At 34.1% G+C, this 26,573-nt stretch overlaps 1 protein-coding gene and 1 long non-coding RNA gene across 6 annotated transcripts in view; one reads left to right on the plus strand and one right to left on the minus strand.

The window, feature by feature from the left end:
* LOC132697481 (netrin receptor UNC5C) overlaps positions 1 to 26,573 on the plus strand; it is a 472,678-nt gene that overhangs the window by 227,702 nt on the left and 218,403 nt on the right. The window lies entirely within an intron of this gene.
* On the minus strand, positions 21,408 to 24,297 carry LOC132697483 (uncharacterized). Its single transcript, XR_009618160.1, has 3 exons — positions 23,234 to 24,297; positions 23,111 to 23,185; positions 21,408 to 21,777 (listed from the first exon to the last, which is right to left on the minus strand). It is a non-coding gene; the product is annotated as an uncharacterized LOC132697483 (long non-coding RNA).

Raw genomic sequence — 26,573 nt, forward strand, 5'->3', positions numbered from 1 at the left:
AGTTTAGAAAGGAAAATTTATTTATCTAGATCACGCATTATGAGCAAACTTAATAAGTTTGCAGATGGCATTACTCCATTTATAGTCGTCCTAAAATCTTCGACAATAAAATAAGGAAAATGTACAGGTTGGTCTATTTAAGACGCTCCTATACCTTATCTCACTAAGTACGAGATTGAGGAAAAAAAGTTGATTACAAAAATTGTTTGATCCTAAGTAGGTATTATACTTATAGTATTTTTATGTATACAGGGTGTTCCATTGGGCCAAGACAGTAACCGATTTTTTTTTCATCCTATTTGGCACTTTTATTGGGTTTGGGATTTAATTCTGTATCATTTCATGTGTTTTTATTACAAAAATTGGTAGTTTAGAAGTTATGATCAATTTTCTACAACAACTCGAGTATTTTATTTTGCATTATATATAATAACTTATTCTAACTAAGTTTTTCTCTAAACATTAATTCCTTAAATTCAATATAAAATCGACATTTAACTTGCCTTAGAACATATTACTAATTACAAAAGGTTTTCTAACCCTCCTAAACATGTAGTATGGTTTCAATTTCCACAATAGCATTTCTAACCGCGTCTTAAGATATCCATGTATACAAAGAACTAATAAAATTGTAAAATTTGATATTTAGTTGTCACCAAGCTTTTTTTTAAAGAAAAAATGACTTTTTACAGTGTTCAAGACCGTTTAGATTTTCATTAATGATACGAAAGAAATAATAAGGGCCAGAAATTAGCCCTAAGAGAATATATATTCTTGTATCCTGCAAAACATATTTTTTGGCGAATGGTTCGTGATCTGCAACGAGGAGTGGCAGTTAATAATCGAAAACGCCGTCCAAACGTTGTGCTGACAGAAGTGAAACAATTAGAAGTTCTCCTGTATTTTGAAGAAAATCTCTACTGGATGTTAGTAAAACTAGTATTTAAAGCTACCCAAATAACACAAGGACATCTGTAAAACGTCCTCGGGATATCTGACGGGACATAGCGTATATACTGTTTCAGCTGAGGGACATCTTTAAGACGTCTCAAGGATATACGTTGTTACTAATTGGAACGTCCACAGTATATCAGATATGTATGTCCGTAGAATGTTTCTTAGGACATACTAAGGATATCCAGTTATACTAGTCGAGACGTCGTTATTATATCCGACTGTGAGGAAATAGGATCTTATATATAGAGAAATATTGCAAAAGTAATGTCCAGTAGTCCAATTGGTTGTACGACTACAAAAATTCTATCCCAGTATTTGGTCCTCGCGTATGATGGAATTAACCTATGGGTATGGTTGGTGAAGTCATCACTGGAATAGCAGGCGATATTTGAAATGCACAATTTTTTTCCAATTAATGTTTAATCATTGAACTGAGGTGGCTTTTACTTGATGAAAATCCATTTATCAAAATAAATAAGAACTATAAGTTCAGATTTTCACGAAATTATACATTTGATAAAGACACGGTGTTGTCGAAACAATTGGCATATCATAATATATAATTTCGTGAAAATCTGAACTTTTAGTTCTTATTTATTTCAATATTTAATCTTTAATTTTGCATTTGATGGTAAAAGTGAAGGACTGCTTATTGATACCATTAATAAAACACATTTTATACACATCTGTAGGAATATAATATAGCAAAAATATAGAACAACCTTACCTAAAGTATCTTAAAAATAGATAAGATATTATATCTTCAACTAAACTATAAAAGAATAACTAATATTTGACAGGTTTTCTGTCATTCATTGATGGAAGTCGCGCTTTCCAACCAAGCAGCTATTGCCTTCTTATCTGCATCTGAAAATATTTTAGTTTTGAGAAAGACAGGTTTTATATATCTGTACTTTATTAAAAAAAATAAAAAGCACGAGACTTGTATTTTATGTTTAAAAAACAGATTTAAAAAATCCCCACATCCACCTTTCAAGTAAAGGCTTGATTTGACGCTGATAGTATTCTCATAAAAGTGATCTTAGATGCTAATCTCCACGATGATGTAGGTATACATTTATATATTTCATTTTCATTAAATACAAATATCGTTAAACTCTCATCGGTAAGATCCCTTTCATGAGAGTACTTACTATCGCGCGCAAAAAAAACTAGATCAAATCTGACTTTTCAGTTTGACAGTAAAGGCCTATTTTAATGCAATATTTTCTGTTAACCAAAAGCTTATTTTAACGGTTTGATTTCGTTTTTTTTTTTTTGGATTTGTCAGCACTGATGTCGATGTAGATGTGCACAAAAAAGTTGCTAATAGAATGTCTCCCACCGCAAATCTAAAAAAACTAAGTATTTTCCTTCTCAGTTGTTCAAAATTTCATTTTGTTTTACGGTTTTTCACATTTTTCCCTTATTTCTATTCTAATGTTCCCATATCCTCCATATGTCCAGGGCCATGCGACTTAAATGGGATAACGACCGGATATACTGGGGATATGTGCTATCTGGGTATTGGTGGTGTCTCCGTTCCCCTCTTTGCTAGGAGGTTGGATTTTGAATTACTTTCCTTTGTCAGGTTTGAGATTGCTGTTGTTAGTTGCTTATGAGGGAGCCCAAAGTGATGAAAACGTTTACCACTTCCAGTAAATTTTTGTCTTTACTGATTTCCCTTATAATAAAGATACGCCGTTCAAACCGGTTTCTTATGCGTTGTCGCTTCCTACATTTCCCCGTCGCTCCGGAAATTTGACGACAAATCACGCGGCAGCACGACGACGCAAGGCTAATTGTTAAAACAAAAGCGTTCGCTGTTGCAATAACGAACGACAACGAACAAAAATGAAAATCTCTTAAGCTGAAAAACGACGTCGGAGACGGGCGAGCCGAGAGAGACGCTTAAAGTCTGGAATAAGTTATTCGATATTCGTCAGCTGTCACTGTTTCGTTTAAGCTGCCACGCGGGTCGCACAAGTCTTAAGAGAATGTTACGCCATTTGATGTCTCGGGGACGAAATTGCGGCCCCGTTCCGCTTTTATTTTCGTCCCGGTTAACTTTCGGATACCACCGGCGGTTCACGCATCGCGGCTAATTGATAAAACGAAAGTTTTAGAAGCGACGGAAAAGTTATTTTCTCGAAATTATAGATTAGGGAGTTTCGCTATTTTCCGCTATTTTATAAAAACGAATAAACTTTGGCACCATGAACCTCGTACCGTTTGTGGTCTTATTAATTTGCGACTGTGTTCAGTTTTTATAGAAACATCAACGGACAGTTACCGGGGCTACTGGTAAATTTATAAAACAAAAAAATCTCTCTCAATGTTTTAATTTAATTATCAAAGTTTTAAAAAGTCGGAACTTCTTAAAAACACATCGGAATTTCCGACTTGTGTCAGAGCTTCTGGAACACAAAGCAGAATTTTTTCACATTTTCTAAAAAATATGCCAGAATTTGTGAGAACCTAGTCAAAACCACTTTTTATAAAACTCCTGCATTCCTCCTGCGTTGGTTTTTGTTGACTCGAACTAGCTAAGGTTTCGCCAATTATCCTGTTGGCTCCTTCAAAGCGGGACTGAAACTGGCTCGCATTGTACTCTGTACCTCCTTATATATTGTTTTAGGAGGCGGACCTATAGGAAGGCATGAACATGATACGCATCACCATCCGGCTCAAAAGTCATCTCATTTACAGAGCCGTAGAACTATCTCAAGCCGAGTCACTGAACACAGGATTAAAACACCTTACATCTGCTCTTCTCTCTAATAATTTTCACATTAGAGATATTAAGCATTCCATAATAAAATACAATGCACCACAACCTTTCAAAGGCGAGTATGAAAGCAACCCCACACTTGCTACTGTTGTCCTTCCTTACATTCAAAACATCACTGACCACTTAGCAAAAACTCTTAAGAAATATAACATCATCACAACCAGACTTAACACTTGTACAAAAAACCGGACCGAAAATATCAACTAGGTCCAAGAACATGAAACAGCATCAAGACTATGGCAAATAAACTCGTCAGCAGTTGCCGAACACAGTCACGAAACTGCGTATCAAATTTTATTGAATACAACTAATATTCTTCTATCTATAGACATCTTTAAGCAACTACATGCCTCTTCTCTAGTTACACTCCCCTCAAACAATATATAGTCAGGTACAGAGTAGAATGTGAGCCAGGTACAGTTAAGCCCTGAAGAAGTCAACAGGATGATTGGCGAAACGTTAGGAACCAACCGGTGCAGGAGGAGTTCAGAAGATTTGTAAATTGTATTACAGTAGCCTGTGGAAGTTTCTTTAAAAAATTAGTCAAAATTTCTGGCATCGGTCTCAATTTCCGGGAAACAAATCAGAATTTCTGAAAATAAAGTTAAAATTTCTTGCTTAAGTCAGAATTTGTGACATAAGTCAGAATTTCTAAAAAATAAGAACTGGAAAAGAAGCCACAAGTTGTAAGAATCTAGTCCGAATTTGTGAAGAACAAGTCAGAAATTCTGTCAAGTCAAAATCAGAATGTCTGAGAAAGAAGTAAAAATTTCTAACAAATAAGTCAGAATTTTTGGGAAACAAGTCAGAATTTCTGACAAAAGTCTGTCGTAAGAGACTTCACGAATCGAAACAGATATGCAGCATAATTCATATAGAATGGGCAATAATATTACCCAAAAAAATTATATGAATTAATAAGAAATTACGCCACATCATGCCGCACAGAAGTACCGTTGATTTCGGAGATATACAGAGTGTGGAGTGATTAAATGAAATTCAGAAATTTGAATTGAGAAGGTTTATATAACATAATAATAGAAATTGCAGTTTAGGGGGCGCTAGTTTCGCTGTATTAATTTGATAATCTGAAAGTATTTTTAATTTTTGTTCGACTAGACTGTCTAACTCCGTCAGTTTTTGATTTATTTTCCATTAATTCTGCCTTGTTTTGGAGAAATTCTGACTTTTTTCTCAGAAATTCTGACTTAAGAATGACACTGATACTTTTTTCAGAAATTTTAGCCTAATTGCACCTCTTCAAATTATTTTTAATAGACCGTCATCACCTGCTTTAAGCTGATTTTGGAGTCAATTACATAATTTTAGCAGCCTAATTTCATCGCCAGGTTTTTGATTTAAGTGGAATTGTAGGGATGATAGTGATTTGAATGTAATGTCCTCTATATTCGCATTCTCGGAATTTGCAGTTCATTTTCAAAATGTCTGAATCATTCCCGAGCCGTACTATTAAGGTTATTAACAAAATTTTAAAAAAATGGGATATAAAATCTAACCATGTTTATAATATTATCTTTCTCATTAGGATCAATTCGGCCATATTCATTTCTCAGCTTTCTAAAACTATTCACTGGCAATTCCGGAATATCTGAGGGAATTGTAATAAATATGCAACATATACGTAAAAAAATCTGCTAGTACAACTATGTCAAGACTGTTTTAACATAAATGGTTTAATGTCAATTTGTGTTCCTGTTATTGCTTAGTAAGTAAATTATTTAAGCGCCTTAATTCAAAATGCACGTCTGTATTTTAAAAAATTAAGTTTAATTAAATTTGTAAGGGAGAAGAAGTTGCAATGACAAAGTGTCACTTGGTGTCAACAATTTTTTTTAGTTAAGTCCAGCAAAAATATTAAACGAAATTGCTGATTTTCGGCTTTTCCCGGATATCTTCGGGACTCATCGTTATTTTCTCGATTTTGAGACGGTTTTAAATTAAGCATCAAAATGCGCAACTTGCAACTCTGTCTCTTTCGGTTTCTGAAATCTCAATAGTCCCCCTCGAATTTGGGACACTCTGTAGAATAATTTTCGATAAACCTGTACCGTTTACCCTTATATCAAATCAAATCGACCAATTGTTGCAAAAAACCAATTGATATCGAGCTTTTTGTTTGAATGGGAACAACTGAGCGCCGAGCGAATCGAATTTCCCAAATTATAAAGCCGCTTTGTTATTATTTAAAATTTAAAACGGAAACAATGTGTAAAATTAAATTATCTTTGTGTAACAGTCGCGGCGTATATAATAACAAATTACGCCACATACATATTTTACGAAGCTGAATTCCATTCATAAATCAAACTTCGGAATAATTAGATGCATTATGTTTAGTCATAAATCGCGACTGTATTAAAATTAATTAATTAATTAATTGTGTCCAATCCTGAACATCTATTATTATAGGCAACCAGTTTTATGCCGCCTTCGAACGGGGTGCCTTTTACAAGGGTTTTTATTTGTTAATGTTTAAATATTAATCACAGAGACAGTACAAAAAGGGGCCGGGACAACATGCACATATTTTTCATTATTTTCAGTTGTGGTTTTTGGAAAAAAAGCTTTATTAAATATCATTCATTTCAAACATTCAGCTTTAAATGATAACTAAATCAAAATAAGAAAACATTATCAAAGCATATAATCCTCCCATGAAATTTACAAAAATAAAAATATCAATCAATCTTATTCGCTATTTTGCATTCCCCTTTTAAGTTTTTTTTACACTTTTCCAAATTATTTTACTTTTGGAAGCTTGATTTTATTGGGTGGAGAATTAAATGAAAGTTTTGAGGGTAAGTATTCATTTATTTGCATTCAAATTTTTACAACATATTATTATGTTTGGTTATACTGGCATACAATAAAAAATATCTAATGTACTTTCTCATGACGGGTGTAATTGAGAGCCACGACTAAGAAATATGATCAATCCATCAACAGTTACATGTTATCTTATAAACCATATCTTATCAAACCAACGTTCGCACTGGACATGTACTTACCATTTACAAATATTCTAGATTCCTCCTGTTGTTGAATCGAAGTTGATGGCGTTTCGCCAATCATCCTGTTGGCTTCTTCAGAACCTAACTGAAACTGAAACTTAGCTGAAGAAGCCAACAGGATAATTAGCTAAACGTCAGTAAGTTTCATTTGTCAACAAAGGTCATAGGAGGATTCCAGAAGCTTTGTAAATAGTAGGTACATGTCTCGTGATTATCTATGTTCCAGGGGAGCCATTTGTATCAAAAAGTAGATAAGTAACTTTCTGTTTGTTTTTGTATCAACCCTAAAGCGGATATGTAGGACAATCCAGAATCTTGTACATTTTGCACCAACACATTATGTTCAGCTGATATTATTTACCAAAATAAATTGCAGTAACTTACACAACTTCTGTACGATTTCTCTGCTGGAAAATTATGAATAAATTTCATTTCACAGCCATATTGAAAACCACGTGCTTGGGATAACAACTCTAGGTAACCGTGGTGTCTTAAAATAATGATGACATTTGACATTTAAAATTTTATATCGAAGTGCTCCTTTTCTTTTTTTAATTGCTCAATGATGGGTCTCTTCAAGAAAAGCCAAAATTAAACCGTCCTAATTCTGCTTTATAGTTTTGACGTTATGGTGTTATTTTGGTCTGTCAAATCTTTTATAGATACACATTTTATGGCTATCTCCTGCGTCGGCTGTCAACTCTGAATTGAAGAAAGAGCTAGGTGCAAGTATTTTAGACTTTTGGAATCAAAGCGCTGATATTTGTCGTTTCTGACTGAACTCTGATGTTCTTTAGTCTGGTTGATATTTTTAAACTGGTTTCCTGGATTTATTTTTTGCCGCATGTGCATTTAATGCTGTAAACTCCTCATGTATCAAAATTTTGACAGCTGACAGAGCACTTTCATTTTAACGTTGTTCTTTAAGAACTCTCGATATGTGGACAGTGATTTTTTAAACGTAAGGAAGGAACACGGACTCATTTTCTTTTCAGGTTGTGGCGAAGTGACTTTTGTGATGAAATGCTTAATATCTCTAATGTGGAAACTACCAGAAAGAAAAGAAGGTGGTTCTTTGCTTTTGCTTCACCTGCATAGTATGTTGTAAACACCAGTATGCTGTCTTGGGAGAAATTTAACGATTGTAGATGTTGGATGTTTTTAGGACAAGTAGAGAATCTAGTTTTGATGTTATGTTTTTCGAAATTTTGATCAGTGATATTTTAACCACATAGCAGTATTTATGGAGTTACTGTGTTTAAGTGATTTTGGTGAGGTGTATTTTTTAATTGGTCGTCTAATATCTTGATAACGGAAATTCTTTGAGACAAGAACTGCGGTTAGATGCGTTAATTTCTGGTTAAGATATTCCTTCTGAGACTGAGATATTGCTCTGAAAACGAAGAAATTGATTACGGATGATTTTTCAGATGAATGGCAAGTGTGGTTTTCTATTAATAAGAATATCTAGAAAGGGAGGAGTGAGGAGGAGAGAGTTCAGGAATGAAAGATCTGCAGGGTTTCTGATTTTGAGAAGTTTAAGATGAGTCCGAGAAGTGATCGCGTTTTTCATGGATTCCGGAAGAGATGAAGCTTAAACGACAGATTTAATTTTACATTCCATCGAAAAAGTTGGATCTTTTTGAGTTGTGTGAGAGGATGTCTTAAATTTTGTCTTGGTTAGAATTTATGACCACAGCGAAATTGAAATAATTAAAAATAATAACTAATAAATAAATAAAAATGAAATACGTTATTGTAAACTAATCAACGTCATCTAATTTCTAATTTCTGACGGATATCCAACATCTGTTAAAATTCTTCATTTTTATATCGTACGTCTCATATGAAGTTCAAACGAGGTTCGGAGAGTGCTTAAATACGCCTAACTTCCGTCCATCTCGCCACCAAATTCAAATCCGAAACTATTAATTACAGATGTTTAAATTGCAATGTGAATCGGACAATGGCGGTAAATATAAAGCCCCTCCGAACGGTTGGCGATCTGTCCAAATGCGGAAATTATAAATCGGGACGCATTGTCCCATATCAAAACGCTTTTTGGCAATTAAATTACTGCTGTGTGCGATACGTCGCTATTTAATTATGTTTAAACTAACTGCCCGATTATGTTTGCTGTAGAAATTGCGTTCGCGGATTATATGTTTATTTGTCTAATTCCATTGACTGATTCTGACGATTGTCAGTGGCAAAAAATTACCCGTTTCCCGAGGTTTCGATACGCTTCCAGTAGAAAAATGACGCCATTTTATATTTGAACTTAACGTTTTGGCAGACTTTCAGTAATTTTCGTTCGTTGTCGTAATTAATATTGCCAACTTCATAGAATTGGCTGCATATATGCAATCAGGGTTTATAATTATATTTGGTATATATTAATTCAAATGGGCGTATCATAATTAACTAAGTCGTGCTTTGCGACACAAGCGATGAGTGGGCGCAAATTTGGCCGTTTAAAGGCGCTCTATCGAAAAGACCATTGACTCCAGGCTCAGCAACAATAAACCTCGGAAGGTGACGTAACGTAGTACTGACTGATAGCTTGTCGTGGCACTTCCTTCTCTCTACCCATTAGCCTAGGGCCGTCGACTGCTGCCCTGAGATACTTGTGCCCTGTCTTAAAGGGCTAGTTACTAATGAAAATATTACTATTGTGTACTTGAGTGGTCAATAACATTAGTATTGCTCTAAAGCTAGTGTTTTTTCTCGAGAGCTCTACCTCCAGAAACTACGCACCTGGTCATGACTAGAACGACTATCCATCGCTTAGGAGTCGGCCCTCTTGTAGGTCTCGTACCTTCCTCTTCCTTCTGCTCACGTGTCCAAAAGCTTCAGATTTCGCTGTCTTATTGTGGTTGATAATTTTATATTAATTTTTAGATCCAGCAGTATTAATACTACGGTCCTGTAAAAAGTAGTGTTGGTTTGAATGATAGGTATAATTCTCACTCTCACATTCACACTCCTGTTTAACTAACCAAAACTATGTTCGCTAATGTTATGAAAAAGGCTCCTGGAGTGGGCAGAAAGAATACACGTCATTCCCGAATTTCAGTCTGGTTATAAGGTGTATCGGTCAAGGATGGTCACATCTAAAATGTTCGAAATCACTGAAGGCATCCTTCAGGACGAATCGCTTTGACCCTTACTTTTTTCCCTCGTTCTTGCGGATATTGATGATTTTTTTCTTCATTGAGTTTCCATGTGCTCTTTATTGACGCTTTTCGTAGCATCAACCTACTGGTCGTCTTAATATCTGCATCAGACACTCAATTACATGCAACCTATGGTGATTCGAGGCTTGGTGTACGTAAAAGGTTTATCTTCTTTGTTCAAAATAGTTTCCAAAGCAAACCAGGCAACGGGCCAGCACTACGGAGAAAGGGTAAACTCTGCTCTTGAGACGCATTTCAAAATATGTGTCCAACAACCATTTTAAACATTTGTTCCTAATATCTTCCAGTCTGGGCGCAATTTATAACGACACACTTGAGTAAAGACGATTTTTCTCGAAAAAGATTATTGTTATTTTCTAAATCAACTGTAACTGTTTTGCTTAGCCTTGAAACAGGTTTGCACACACTTAGCTTAACATACCTTGCAATCTTGCCTCACCTTTCTTATGAAAATGATAAGAATGGACGGGAACCGTCTTCTGAGACTGTTCTTTGATTGTGAGCTATCTCTGATATGAGAGATACGTTTCCTGAGTTGGGTTATGGTGAGTGGTGGAGCAATCACTCTAAGACGGAAAAACAATGACATCTTAGAATGTTTTAAAACAAAACTTTATCAAGCAGATCTCAACATTGTACTCGGTTCATACTACGAGAATTTTTAATCAAGTTTTGTTCGCTGTGATCTACCACCAAACTATTTAAAATGGCCAATTGTTAATGCCCATTTTAAGAATTTATGCTTTTTTATAAACAATAAATAATTGAGTTGAATTGAATTGAATGTTATTTTTGAGTAAAAAGTAACCATACATCAATGCTATACAAGTAATTAAAGTTGCTAAAGATCTATAGAATTGGAACTTTCGTTTATATTTAACAAGTGCTCTTCTATGTGCTTGTAATTCCAGAAATACACTGAAACTTCCAAATATGGAGGTGTAGTCCAGCAAAGTGAGTAACCGCTTCATATTACCCTGCGCTTACTGAAAAGTAAAGTCGATACAAATGTTAATTCCGCCCCTGACTTCTCTTTGTGGTGAGAGAGAGATAGCTAGCTCACAATTCTACAAACCTAAAGGCACGAGGATTGAGTATCAAGATGACTTCCGGTTTCCACTGCCTCGTTATTGAAAGTCAAGTATAATAAATAGGTAAATAAATATGGTGGTACGAATTCACGGGCGTCGTAGGAATTTGCATATTTTACCCAGCAGTTTTCGAAAAATATTATACTTGTAAAGCGTTGTTATTCTAAGAAATTTCCTAACTAAAGGGTGAATTTAAGCGCCGCGTTCCCCATGAATATACAACAGAATTTAAAGTAAGCCACGGAGATATTAAAATGGTAATGGTGGGGCGTCTGGCCCGGGATGTCAGCTTCGCAAAATAAGTCTACCTTTTGCTGCGATTTGTTTCGTTATCGTCTCCTCTGAACGCGACACGTAATGCCGATTGATTCCGCGCGCTGTAAATGATCAGGTTTCGTTTTTTCGGAAAACTCGCCAATCAGAGACAATCTCGCTAATGAGATTGCCATGTTAAGTCGCTAAGCGAGCAAAAATTTTGATATATTTGCATGTACGCATAAAGAAGTAAAACCAATTTGTATAATGAAGTCTTTAAAATAATAATTATTAAACGTCTTTTTATGGTTTAAGCTGTCTTAATTAGACGCGTTGTAACGTACACGATGGGATCTGCATCTTTTTTTGTCGAGCATTCCATAAAAGGAAGCAGAGCTGATTGACTTGAGGTTTAGGTAGACAGGGTGATTCATAGAGAACAACCAATCTCTGAACTGGAGATACTGGACATCAAAACATTAGATTGAGCTCATCGTGCCTTATACAAATATCGCTAGTCTCAAGTTTTAAATGTAATTCTAAATTTTCTCATTAATTGATGAAATTTTTATAGTATAATAATAAAATCTGACAATTTTACATTTTCGACGTCATAAAAACTACGAATTTAAAACTATTCCGACGATCCTCCTACAGGAGGTTAGAAAATTTAAAGTCCTTATCAATAGCCAAACCTCGGACATTTTTCCACCTCCGGGATCCCTCAAGGTTCCCATTTAGGGAATTTTTTATAATTTATGTTAACGATGTATTAAAATGTTTTCAGGATGGCAACTTTTGTTTGTACGCTAACTATATGTTATATCTTTCACCAGAAATTGGGTTACTATTGCCTTCAACTGCTCGGTCCATAAAGGCACTTTGCAAAGAGTAACAGGAATGAGGAATCTCGGAGTGATATTAGACCAGAAGCTAATATTTCAATCTCACATCAATATTGTCATATCATCTTGTTTTTCCAACGCTAGGCTTTATTAATATACCAGTTTTCAAAAGGTTTTGCCACTGTCTGGACTCCTCTGAAATATTTATTTATTATTCCCTTTAGAAACCCCAAAATTGTCCCTCGCTTAGTATGCTGAGAGCTGGTTGGGACTTGTTCCTCAAAAGAGATCCTCACCGTTAGACTTTTGGATCGACACTCGTTTTGTAATTCGTAATTTTTCCATGACTTTCTATGCTGAACTCAATTCATCGCTTTTGTTTATTTCCTCTTTCTTTTTTTTTTGTACGCTGTTAACTAAGCTTTGCATATTATAATGTACTTATATTGTTGCGGGTTTAAGATGTTTGTGTCCCAAAGTGCAAATAAGTACATCGTATCATTTTTTTATATGTCGAATACTGGTTGAAACATGACAGAAATTTGAAAGAATTTTCACAAATGTATTTGAATATCAAACAAAAAGTCTCCAATATTTCCAAAGGTGTCACTGCACCTTGCATTTTCTGCAAGAATTAACTTCTTCAACGCATACTAAATCCTTGAAGTATGACAATCTTGAGAACTCCAGTCTGGACGCCTTTTCTATTAAAAGTACAATTAAATTGTGCTGGAGGAAGTTTAGACAGCTAGGACCAGTTTGATTAGTAAATAAACTTTCTTTTTCTTTTTGATAAGGTGTCTGCTATTTTTTTCAAAAATCTTAACTAACCAACATTCGTCCCGACTTTTGTAAAACTTTCTTATTACAATCCAATAAAGTTCAGACTGCGCCAAAAATGCTTGATAGGTTTTATATTTTTGGATGAAGGTACTGGAAAAATCCAAAAAAAAATTAGCTCTATGTTTCAATCTAAAAACAAAAACCGTATCTAGCATTTGTGATACCCTTTATTGGATGGGAAAGTTTTGGAAAATATTGGACGAATGTTGGTTAATTATATTTTTGAAAAAATAATAACATATCATAAGTCCATAGTGTTGGGCGAGTAATCATTAAGTTGAATTGAAAAAAAAATGTAGATTTTTTGAAAACTACCTTGTAAGGCAATTTAAAAAACCTATGGATTCGTCCTCCATCGGTTGTTGATAAAACGAACTTAAGACGTTTCGCCGATCAGCCTGTCGATTTCTTCTATTACCTAAACTGAAAATGCCTTGTATTCTACTCTGTACTTGCTTATATACTGTTTAAAGGGGGAGAAGCTAAAGGAGGCAGGACATGACCATTGTCTCAGATGACCGATCACCATATTGCCAAAGGCATTCAGGTTTAAGTTTTTGAAAAAAAAAATTGTCAAATTATACAAACCCATAATATAAATAATTCACAAATTAACATTAAAAAATGATAGCTTATCTAAATGCTTGCGAGTTGAGCTTTACAAGAAATTCAACCGGTTTATATAAAATCAGTGTGTATACGCCTAAAATTTAAAAAATGGAAAAAGTAAAAAACAAATTTGGAAATCAAAATTAACAAAATACGCTATAATTTAAACGGTTTAAATATCCAAGTAAAACAAAGATTAAGATGTTCACAAGATAAACAAACATTAACCAGAAACGCAAAGTTATTTGAAATATTTTGAAACTGTCTTTGCACATGTCGTGCTATAGGTTGACCTTTTTCCTAGTCTCGTATCTCTCTCAATAATCTAAGAGAGTAAAGCTGCCGCACGTCTGGTAGTCTCATCTCCCGAAATAAAGCATCACTTGTATCTCTAGGTCCCAATCAAGAATCCCGTAAGTCTTGCAGGTATATATATATATAATGCTGATATTTTTAACAACATTCTTTATTTCTAAGTAAAGTATGAGATGACGGAAATTGCGGTGATTTATACTTACGGATGTGGTTCCTAAATATCGGTGCTGTCATCTATCTTCAGCGGCCAAGATTCGGCAAATTGTTGCTGTATGACGTAAATGGTAAGTATCGAAATTCAAGGTTAACCGATTGAGCCGAAACATCAGCATAAACATCATGAGATCGCTCTCTATATATTCCAGGTATTTGCCTTATACACTAATTATTCTTTTCCTACGTGCATTTATTGTCATATAGGCAGAGAGCGGCCTAAATACAGTGCTCGGCGGTATACCGCAGGTAATCATAACGTCTCATTTAATGCAAAAGTCTCATCAGCGAAATGGGACGATAATTTTGTTTCCTTCTTTGTATATGTGTTTCATTATATCAATCTTGTAATTGCCAGTATAGCACTGATCACGAAAGCATAGGTGTAGGTGTAGATATAGCATGATACTACATCTCACTTCTTCTCTCTGACCTTGTAATATTCGCTACTTTTGTAAAAATATTTTGTTGTAGTTTTTGTTTGCCTGAGAAATATAAACAAGGGAGACCATAATTCCTTATGGATTAACCCGATTTCTCGACGGGGTCTGATAAAGATTTCCGAAAACAGAATTGTGCTCTCTCCCTTTTGTTTAATTTCCTCATTGTCATCGCTCCATTACTTAGATCGCAGTGGAGCGATGAAAAATGTGCCCCAGGCGAATGCCGTAACCATTAATAAGACCGTGATCGTTAACGCTGTCATTTTTTTGTCGGCGAAAACATTTCGAAAAATGAATAATTTCGCGTATTTCCTCTTTGCCGTCTCTAATTTGCCCGACAAGTCTGTACCTCCTCATCTTTCGTCGCCGCGTGTCTCGAACTCCTCCTCTTCACTTATTCTTGTTTATTGGAGAACATCTTGAATAATACGAAGACGACGTTGTGTTCTAAACGGCCGCGTTTCTGCGTTAATTTTAAAGTGACGTCACGCGGGATAAGATTTTCCGCGGGAAAAGAAATGCTCGTTCTTAGATCGGCAACATATTATACACAAAATTACTTTTATATTGAAGATTTAAGATTCAAGATATTTTATTGAATTTTGAAATTTTATTGTAGTTCACTAATTATACACGAACACGAATTAGAAACAATAAGAATACAAATATAACGCTAAATATAGTGACGATCCTGTAAATTGAACTTAGGCAATTGTCATGTCAGTCCTTTGGAAGTAGTTCCAATGGATAGTAAAACTAATTTATGAAAAGAATATTCTCTATTCGAGTGACACACAAACAAATATGTTTTACTAATCATGAACCTTAAAAACAATAAAATTAAAGTTCAAACCGTAATCTCCCCTACACCACTAGGTTACAGCAAACACCTTATACAGACCCTATTTAAAGCAATTTAAACATCCACATCTTTAATTTGAGACAAAAACGTCGTTTATAAAGAAATGTTTCTTTTATACGGACTGCGACCTTCCTCTCGATTATGACAAAATATCTATAAATAAAAATAGACATAACATTAACAGATAGGACTTTTATCGTTTACAAGCAGAATATATTTTGCCTCTACGATTATTCCTTGTTTACTTACAATAATTTTAAAATTATGTTTTATTTAATATTGTATTAGTTTTTTTTTAAACACCTTGTATTACAATAATACACATACATACACAAAAACAAACTCGGAAGGCACGATGCCACTTTTCCGCAAGCGTAAATATTTTTATCGTGTTCTCATTGCCCTTATTTATTGGAAGACGGAGATGGAAACTACCTCATTCGTTCGACAGTGCGGGATCCTGGAAAACAAATCCAGGAAACCGTTTTGGAAAACATAAATTATCCGCTATCGCCCAACAAACCGCAGCAACTTTTATCGTCCTGTTTACTTTCGAAAACCAAAACTGAACTAACAACTTTTGGGATGCTTTTACCCGGAGGTTGACGTCCGACAAAAATAAAAAGTACACGACACGGTTCCAATTAGCAGAGAGACCTCCATCGTGTGCATTATATCTATAAGTAAGCTGGTAGTGAGTATACAGGGTGGTTCAAAAACAAAAATTAAAAATATGATTTTGTGAAATTCTGAAGTCTAGTCTTAACGAATACTTTTGCCAAAGATGTGTACGCCACTGGATTATATTGCAAATTTGTTTATCTACTTTGTATAATACAACTCTTGAGTTTTTTTCGTACCTTTCCTCTTTCCAGACCCAAAAAGTTATGAAAACTGACAAAACGTATTTTTATGAAAATTAATCTTTTCGGCCCCTTGGTAGAAGTGCCCCCCCTACTTCTAAACCTATATTAATATGAACTTTTTTTTGTTTGTGGATGATAAATCTCCAGCCGATATAATAATAAACAAAAAAAATTAAAGGAATAAAACAAACCCGCCCTTTTAATTCCTGGGATATTTTTTTGACGCAAGTATTTTATTTGCTATATAAAAGCACCTCAGCTTTGCAACTGTACTATTAGTTGTTTTTATTCTTTTCTAGTTTTTATATCTATATTTATTTATACTCGGCTGAAGCTCGCAACAATACTATCTAAGAATTATTATTTAAATAATTGTAATTGGACAGCATCGTCTGCCTGTTGGATAGCCTTTGGGTTTGTAAAAAAAAATTAGAAAAAAATCGATTCAGAATCGTAATGACTATCAACATAGTTCTCTTTTACGAACCTAGGATATATATTTTTGTCAATAAATTTTCCAAAACGCACACTGAATATTCAGGACGTTGCTTTTCAAACCGCGTAACACTGGACGATAGACTGTGTACATATTTACAAAACCGGCGTTCCTAATTCCATTAATTATTGTTCTAACGAGCGCAACACGGACAAACTACGAAAAAAAAAACGAATCGCACGCCATTGGTGTCTGTAAACAATGGAGTGAACGCGCGCGGACATGTGTAAGCAACATGCAGAGAATATTTGTATTAATTAAAACTTTCCAGCGGATCGGCCAAAAACTTGTTGAATAAGGGCCGGCGATTCACTGGGTTCCCAAATAGAAGCTTGTTTTAAAACAAGATTTAATTGTGGCCGACGATAAAAATTTTAAATATCGTCAGGATTAAATTTTCGAGTTTTTTTTCCATAGGGCGGAGCCGGGACGTGGGGTTTTGTGAAATTCGACGCTTTCCTTGTCTGGTTTCTCTTTACGGCTAAAGAACAAAATTCTATTTATTGTATCTACCAAAACTGTATGTGAAAAATATTTAGTTCGTTTTTTTTAATTTGTTATTTTAATTTTTGATGTTAACAATTCTGTGTTTTATTAATTGAAAAACCAAAAAGATTTTGCTGTATATTCCTTGAGTTAAGTTGGCCCACATTTCTTCTTAGAATAAAATTCAAATCTACAGGGACTATTGAATGGAAAGAAAAATAAATAATATTTTGGCTCTAATTCAAAAAAATATGTTTATTTATTTGTAATAAATTCCTCGGGATGGTATGATGTATATATGAAAAATTACATCAGTTTGTAACTTAAATTCTCCACCCCTCCCAAAAAAAAAACTTTGCTTTACCCTGTAGGAAGACAATTAGTCACCAAATAACGAAAAACAATTAAAATAAATGGAGTTACTAATCAATAAAAAATCATGAAAATAAAAAACTGGAATAATACATAAGCGGTATCAACTATTATTATTACGAAACAAAAATGGTACATCAAGCTTTAGACAAGTATTTGAAAAAACATCTTCAGCAAACAACATAAATTTAATCTTTCTAAAACAATCCCTATTAATTTATTTATTTTATTATTTATTTTTTGAAATACGCTATATGGAAAAATTCGGTTGTCTAAATTTTCCATCCAATTCACTGCTTCTGGTGTGAGTTTCATCGCATCATCAAGATTTCCTTGGTAGGCTCGAAGCAGGCACGAAAACACAATGTGTGATATAGTTTGATATAGTTTCACCTGCATGTGATATTTAGTTCATAATTCGCAAATCTCTTATTTAGATGACAGCAGGATACTTCCGTTTCTTAAAGATCGTTGACATTGCATTTAAATGAATAGTGAGGACTTCTTTCTTGACAGCCACGGCTATGTCGTGCACGTAACGGAATTCTTGAATGGTTGAATGTAGATGTTGAATAGTAGAAGTGGCAGCCCTGTATATGCGGGAGACCCTTGTATAGTTTCTTGGTTTTGCTTTTCTCATTACCCATAATTACTTGAAATTCTCTATCAACTAAATAATTTAGCAGTCGTTGCACATGGTATTATTTTGACAAATTTATAGATTATCCCTTCCATCCATGCTGTATCGAATGCGGCAGCAATATGAATTAAAGCAACTGATATAATAAAATATTTGATCTGGCATTGTCAACCCGCGTTTGTTGAATCCTACCTGACACAGTATCTACAAACCAGGCCACCATAGTATCATAAGAGCTCCAACTGGAAGAGCTTAAAGTCTACCACAAATAAATTCATAAGCAGTTGTCGACAACATTCCACCAAACTAAAATTCTTGCATGAAATCAATTCTTCTACCAAAGAAAAATCTGTAAATCGAGAGAAGTCTCTCAATAGCTAAACAATTTTAACTGCGATTGAGATTAGTTTTCACCAACACGAGACAATGTCCGTGACCCTCTTTTAGCTTCGCCCCCTCAAACAGTGTATATGCAAGTGCATATACACTGTATGCAAGTACAGAGTAGAATGAACACCAGTTTCAGTTAAAATTTGAAGAGACGAACATGATGGATGATTGGCGAAATGTGAGTATGTGAGAATTATTATCAACCGACGCAGAAGGAATCCAGAAGATTTGTAAATATTTGTGCAGTAGCCTGTGGAAGTCTTTTTCAAATATTACTAATTAAATTGCCAGTGTTTTATTACTCTCCTGTATTCATACCTAATACGCATTGTCCTTAGAATCGATACCATTTTAAGGGATAGGGCACCAATTGTCTCGAAGTTTTTAATTAAACAGACAACGGAATAAAGCCGACCGTTTCAATTTTGTTTTGTTGCCTCGGCAAACTCAGGAATTTGTTATTGTTTGTTTTGTCAAGTCGCGTCGTCGACAATGGGGAGGCTGATATCAATTTACATCGTCTTGAAAATACGGGACCCGTTTCATTTTTGGACAATACGCGCGAGCGCCACGCGATGAGGCCATTGTTTTGCGCCCTTGAGGCGTGATAGGGGGCTTAGGCAGCTCTATTCTTTTTAGTGTGACGCGGGGACTTTAAAAATATTACCCTACCTATGTGATAAATATGTACATAAGTATGAGCATAACATTAGACGACTCCTCTTGTACTTTTTGCAACTACCTGAAATCCTTCTTTTGTCATTCTATCGTGTCATTGATGGTCTTTCTCTGCCTCCTGTCTCTCTTTTGAGTCTCCTTTCAATGAGTGTTTCTGGTTATTTGGAATACCTATCTCCCTTTTACGCAGATCTTAATTTCTTATCCATCCCACCATAGATCGCTATATTCTTGTTGCGGCTACTATTAACTTGAAGTGTTTTGTGTATTTGTGTCCCATAAGTCATAACTGCTAATATGCATTGATCAAACTCTTCATCTCTTCGTTATCTGTCTTTGTAGTACATGTATCAGATTAATTTTGGTGTTCTATATAGTCAGATATCTAGTTGTATTTTGTTTTGTTTTCATTTAACATGTTTCTATTTTGTTGTAAAGTATGCGTTCTTAAAACTAGGTCATTAGCTTAATATAAGTGGCGTAGGCCGAATCCAAAAAACGATCTATATATATAGATTACAAAAATGCGAAAATAAAAGCATTCCAATCAAAACCAAAAAAAGTGTGGATTAATTGTTTGTTAAACGAAATGTGTATTTTGTTTATACAATTTTTATAAAATCGTTAATTAAAATAAAACTCCTATGGGTAATTTTTTTTCAAGATAGTCACCGGAAAGATTTGAGAGGGTGACTAAATTTATCTTGAAGAGCGAAAATTTAGCAGTAATCAATCTTATACAGTGTGTCCATAGCATAAAAGTGAATCATTTTTTTAAAATGTTTTCGATGTACACAGTAGATTTTTAAGTAAAACTAACGTACAAATTTCAAGAATTTCTCAATTTAATAATTAGATTAGGATTACTTGAAATTACATACTAATGGCATATAATACTAGTTATGTATATTTAAATTTATGAAATGTAATTTAATAATTGATAAGTACTGTTGATTAATTAATATTGTTGACAGTAATATTTTCAAAAAATGTGTAAACAAGTGGTCATCATTTTCTAACATCATGTATAACTAGATCTGGTGTGATTCTTGTACTCTGTTTGAAAATTATGTTAGTACATGTGGTTTTTGATTTATTCCCAAAGATTAAACGAAATAAAATGTACTGAGAAATTTGCATTCTGATTTCTTGCAACCCTATATGGAATAATGGAATTGAAATTTTTTCGGCACATCAGCATTGCATTCGCTTAATGTTAAATCACACCGCCAAGTCCTATCCATATTTGTGCGGTATCTATATACTTGCAATTTGATCGAGGCGTTTGTCTGTAAAAGAATTTCTCACACGCATCATCGCCAAGGTATTTAAAATGCATTAGTCGTCCTCAGTCTTATTGCCGGGCAATAAAGCACGGCGTACCAATAGTACGGTATGGCATTCGACTAGAAGGTGTTCCGAGGAAGTACCATGAAGGCCATGGTACTTAATAATTTATGAAATCGTTAGCCATTTCGAATTTACATACGCCTAGATGTTAAAAAATTCTTCTTGCAACTATTCCGCGGGGAATTTGTCTGATGGGAAACAGTTTCAGCGCACCGGTCTAGCAATTCAGCACTTGAGAGGCCTTTTCAATAAATATTTCCGTTTTAGAGATAATGCAAACGAATTTCAGCAGCAGAAGCAAAGTTTGAAAGGGTCATTTCCTAAGATAAAAAATTTAAAATGCTGATAAAATGAACTTGTGCCTTTCTTAAAGCTATAAAACACGGGAGTATGCAAGAAATTATACGTTTTTCTCTTTGACATTTTGCTTAATAGTATGAATTGGATTTCAACTTCAAACTACCCGAAAGCAATGTTTGCTGTTATTACTAACACATACAGAAAGTAATGTGCAATTTTAGTAATAAATGTGAAAATGGCGGGATATTTGAAAGGGTTTATACAGAAATTCAGTGCACATTAAAGTAAGAAGTTAGATAAGAAAGCATAGTTTTATTAACATTTATTTTTGAAAGTTAACTTTTTCACTATTTTATACTTTCGTTCGATCCGTATATATAATGGGTACTACACATCACAGTTTGGTTTGGTGAGTTGTGAATTCTGGTTTGCCCACTGAAACACCCAATCTACAGCATCGGCTACTAGGGGTCTTGGCTGTCAATCTTTTTTGAAGGAACACACATATGTCCCTCGTCTAATCCTAATAATTTCTACATGTTGCTAAATATTCTAACATCTTTTAAATAAGGCAGTGTATTTAGTCGATGCCTTCTACACATTGTTTGTTGTTATTTTATGTTGTTGTCTTTTGGATATATTTTTACCGTCGTTATATAATGTTGCCGCCGCTACTTTTCTTCGGAGGTTTAGTGGCATCAATCTAGATCCACAGACGCTCTGGATTGGTGTTGGTGGGAAAGAACCTAAAAAAAAGTAAATAGTTCGTATAACAGGAACAGTAAGAGTTTTTTTTATCAACAACCATTGTTGTGGAAAATTTGGACAAATGCCCATTAAAACGAAAACCCTCTTGTGTCAGTGTGAATAAAGAAAAAATATTAGAGCCAAAGGAGTGAATTCACTGTTAAAAAATGGAAGCTTAAGGTAAACCTTTTAAATGAGACTTGTTTTATTTTAGAGGTATTGTTTATCCTTTTTGTTGGTCACTTTCTAAAAATATAACAATTAAAATCGTATCGCAAGGAAACTTACACTGTTTGAGGGGGTCGGAGCTAAAGGAGGGACATGAACGTTGTCTCAGATGACTGATTTACAGTCGCGAAATTGTTTGGTTGGTCCTTTGGTAGAAGAAGAATTTCAGTTTGGTTGAATAAGGGCGATGACTTGATTTGTCGTAGTCCTAATGTTGATGTGAAAATGCATTATGGTATCGTTCGGTGTGTGTTGCGTTGCTCTAATTCAATTGTAAAATGTATGTAAGGGCGCATTGAGTGTAAATGAAAAAAAAAAAAAATCTAAAACAATTGGGTGTTATTTTTAAATTGAAATTGAAATTTTTGAAAAATGTATTTGCATTGCTTATACGGAATTTGTTTATATGAAATGAATATTTATTCAAGTAAACATTTACCCCTTTTCAAGGAAGGGCCGGACAACAAAATTTCAAGTAAATGTGTTTAAATCTCACAAGTATAGTTTAAGTGACAGGTTTATTGATTTTAAAGAATTGTTTATTTCTTAAGAATACATCATTTGAATGATTCAATAAAATAATGTATTGATATTAACTAACTAAATGGTCGATGTAATAGGTCAAATAATTGTAATGAATACTATATAATTTGATTTACATGTTGTTGTTAATTTTGGAGAAACACATTTAGTTTATTTTCGATATTTTTTTGGACTAACGATTATTTAATATAAATAAATGAATTGTTTAGTATCTGAATTTTTTCAGTTCATTCATATTTCTGTTAAAAGTTTCGGTAATTTATTATTTCTAAATTCATAATGATAGCAATGTAATGTTAAAGCATGCAAATATCACATTATCGTCAGTAATATCCTATGGAATAATTAATGCGTTCATTTGATATTCAAATTTAAACATTTTAAATTGAACTTTAGGGAGTGGTAAGTGCAATTGAAAAAAATATTAGTAAATACTAAATAAATGAATAATATTGTATCTATGTACAGTTTTTGGAAGGGCTTTTTTTGAATTTCCTATACCTATAACAATTTTCCTTTTTAAGGCAATGCAATGTTAAATTTTAAATTAATATTACTCACCAACAGCTCATCGATATCTTATTTCAGACGAATTCTGTCATCACGAAGTTTAATCTGAATAAACAAGAGTTTGATCTACTTACAACATCGCATCAGTCATATAATATTTAAATGACTACTTACCAAAAGTTTTAAATGCTATAAGTTTTCACCTTAAAATATAGACCATAAAGGACTCACTCTACATTTAATAAAAGATATATACAATTCCATAATAATTGTCACGGCTTTGACTCCAAAATCCTAAAAACTTAGGACCTCCCATTTACCGCACCAATAACAAAATGCACAATGGCGTAGGTGCCGTGTTTGGTTAAGGAAATCACATTGGTTGGGGCTCCTGGCTCTATAAAAGATTGAGTTATTTGTATTTAATGAAAGAAAATTGGGCGTTCCCTGCTGGCCAAGGATGACATGCGTATACTTTTAAAATATAAGAATAACCTGGTTAAATAATAGTTACAAACTTATATATAAAATAAATGTTGTTCAGAACATTATAATAATAAGGTGCATTATAACGCTGAAAAATGACACTCTGATGATACCAATCTTCTTCTATGTGTGTGCGTGTGTGTGTATATGAGTGTGTGAATTTGCTGAGAGTTTTTTAAAACAATTTCAAATAAAAACCTTCACCTCTAAAATTCTTGCTCAGTCATCATAAGTCGTATAGATCGTTGGTCTATTTTTGTACTCTGTAGTCAGATCGTGATTTTTTGTGGCCTCTTATGAAGACCGAACGTATTATAAGTCAAATGGTAGAATTGGTACAATGTGGGGCGTTGAAATTTCGTTGCGGTAGTCGGCTCGATTCGATCGGAATTGTGCTCCGTAGTACAATAATTACGATCATGCAAACTGCGGAAACTCACGGATTTACATTATAATTGCTGATGATAGCTACTTGAATTAACGCAGTCATAACACTTTAGAAGTCAGTTCGCATTATCTAGACGTAAATGGAGATATTCCGCATCGGTAGTCGCGTGGAAATGTTTAATGTTTTGTGGTAGCTGCGAGTTCCAAGTTTTGCTTTGTGCGGTTTCCCCGGATGCGGCGTTTATTTCCTTTTTTTGTTTCGCCACGTTGCTAAAGTTTTAACGTAACAATTAGGTTCGGGACAGAACGACAACGTTGCTGTTTATTGCGCATCCGCGTTAAAAATTGACCAGAAACACATTTTAAATCCGGTAGGTGGATAGATGTTTTTTCTTCAGCTTGTTTCTTGATGCTAGTCAGTAATGTAAAAGTAAATGTAAATTTGCCAAACTTATATAGAAATAAGAATAATATGAAAGTACATAAATCATCATATTCCGAGTAAATACAGTCAACAAAGTCATTTAAACAAAACATTTCTTCTAACTAAACAGTTCTAACTAAATAGCTCCTGCAGTAGTGTAATCTTGTACGGATGTGTTCTCATTAAATGTACTATTTCTATAAACTTTTTCTCAACTAAGAACATTTAACAAATGAATAATTAAAAACTATAAATAATATGTGTCCACAAAAATAGTGCCCTTTAAGAAACAATCACAAAACAACATCAACGGATAGTTTCATAATGACTAAATTACACACAAACATATTTAAATACCTAATACTTCATCATTAACATGATGTGCTGAAGAATATGAACACATTCATTTTTGTCCCTATCCTCTTTCATCCAGTAAATTGGTCCTACACCATATCAAGAAAAAGGTCCGCATAACTTCAGATTACGCACTTCATGTTTAGAAGTTTTGATGGGTTGGTTGGTTGGGCGGTCTTCTAACATATCACCTGACATCAGAACCTATTACATTCAATTTTGTTTCGTCACTCCATAGTACATGACACCATTTTCTAATTCCTGTTTTACAATCTCAATTTAAATCATATTCCGCAAAGGAAAAAAAGAAAATATAATAGAGCAACTTTCCTCGCTACTCTACCATGCAGGTTATTTGCTGTCTTATCAAAACCGTTCTTGAACTTAGTCCTATGCCAGTTCGGTTTTAATTGTGGGGTAACAATAATCTCTCTGTCTTCATAACAGGTGGTTTTTCTTCTTGCCCGATGGTTTTCACGTACCGGTTGCATTTTTAATTCATTTGCCACCATCTTTTTCCAACTCGACATTCATATATCACTTTATTTTTGTTTAACGGCAGATTATTTTATTGTATTGATTTCAATTTTTGTTTTTGTGTTAATCTTACTTTATTTTTACCAAAAATCTGTACAATAAATCCAGAAAGTCACCAAAATATTTTCAGAAATATATAAGGCAAAATTTTATTCAGTGTTTAAACTGGCTGTATTTCTATGAGCCTTATTAAATCAATTGGCATCCCGCTTCTACTTTAAAAAAGGTAACTCTTCTTTGAAAGAAAATTTTGGAATATGATCAAGAATTTTATATACATTTTACTCACCCTATATGTCTGTGATTAATATACGCTAATAAAGGTTTTTACGACAGACCCGCTGACTTAGTAAGGATTAGAATTTACCACCATAGTTCAAAATTGCTTGAAACCTAGAAACAATTGTTTATAACAAAGAATATTTCAATGGAGCAGCTGTAATTTGTCGACAGGATGAGCGGATGTAACACCAAGCGCATAAAAGGAAATGAATTGCATGTGAAATGGCATTATAATTAATTGCGGAAAATGCAACGGCTTAATTAATGCTGAATTGGTACGCTAGTCTCTTAATGATAAGTAAAAAAAAAAACGAAGCGCATTAAAATGTTTTTGAAATAAGTAACCTAAATTTGTAGACGAAATAAGAAGAAAATCTGTATAAACACTTTTTAAGAAGCTCACTGTGTTTACTTTATCGGTTATAATACTTTTAATGTCTTTAAAAATTAGAGCGACATTAATTAAAAATTTTAACCGCAGCGCACGTGGCCTGGGTATTGAAAAAAAAAAAACAACATGTGTGTAACACCCTGGAAATAGTCTACTAAAAACATAATCCTTATGGTATTAATTTCGGCAGCTGATACTCTACAGTTTCCTAGATTCTACGCCTCCAAAATGAAATAAAATAAAAACTTCCTCGTCCTGTCCAAAATGTAGTTTTAATTTAACACCTTGCAATTCTCCAACTGGTGTGGACTGCAAAAAATTCATACTTTTTGGTATAATCCGTGAAGATGTACCCTCAAATTTGTGATAGTATATTCCAAAATACGAAAAGTTCCATGCCCAATACAATATCTTAATTCTGAGCTACGGGGAAACGCAGTGGACGATCCACTGTCAAGATGTGGCAACGTCTGGAATATATCGGAAAGTGACAGACGTTCGTTGGGATCGGGACGCGGCAAACATGTCCGACTTGATCCGGTGGCATTTATCCGACAGTTTCCCGAATCTCTTAACGACTGGGATAATCCCGTTCTTTAAGGAGGGCGACTGGGGATCATGGAGGAGTCGATACCGGATCGACTCTCGTAATT

This window comes from Cylas formicarius, unplaced genomic scaffold, assembly GCF_029955315.1.
Source record: "Cylas formicarius isolate icCylForm1 unplaced genomic scaffold, icCylForm1.1 PGA_scaffold_1__22_contigs__length_36826433, whole genome shotgun sequence".
NCBI classification, from domain to species: Eukaryota; Metazoa; Arthropoda; class Insecta; order Coleoptera; family Brentidae; genus Cylas; species Cylas formicarius.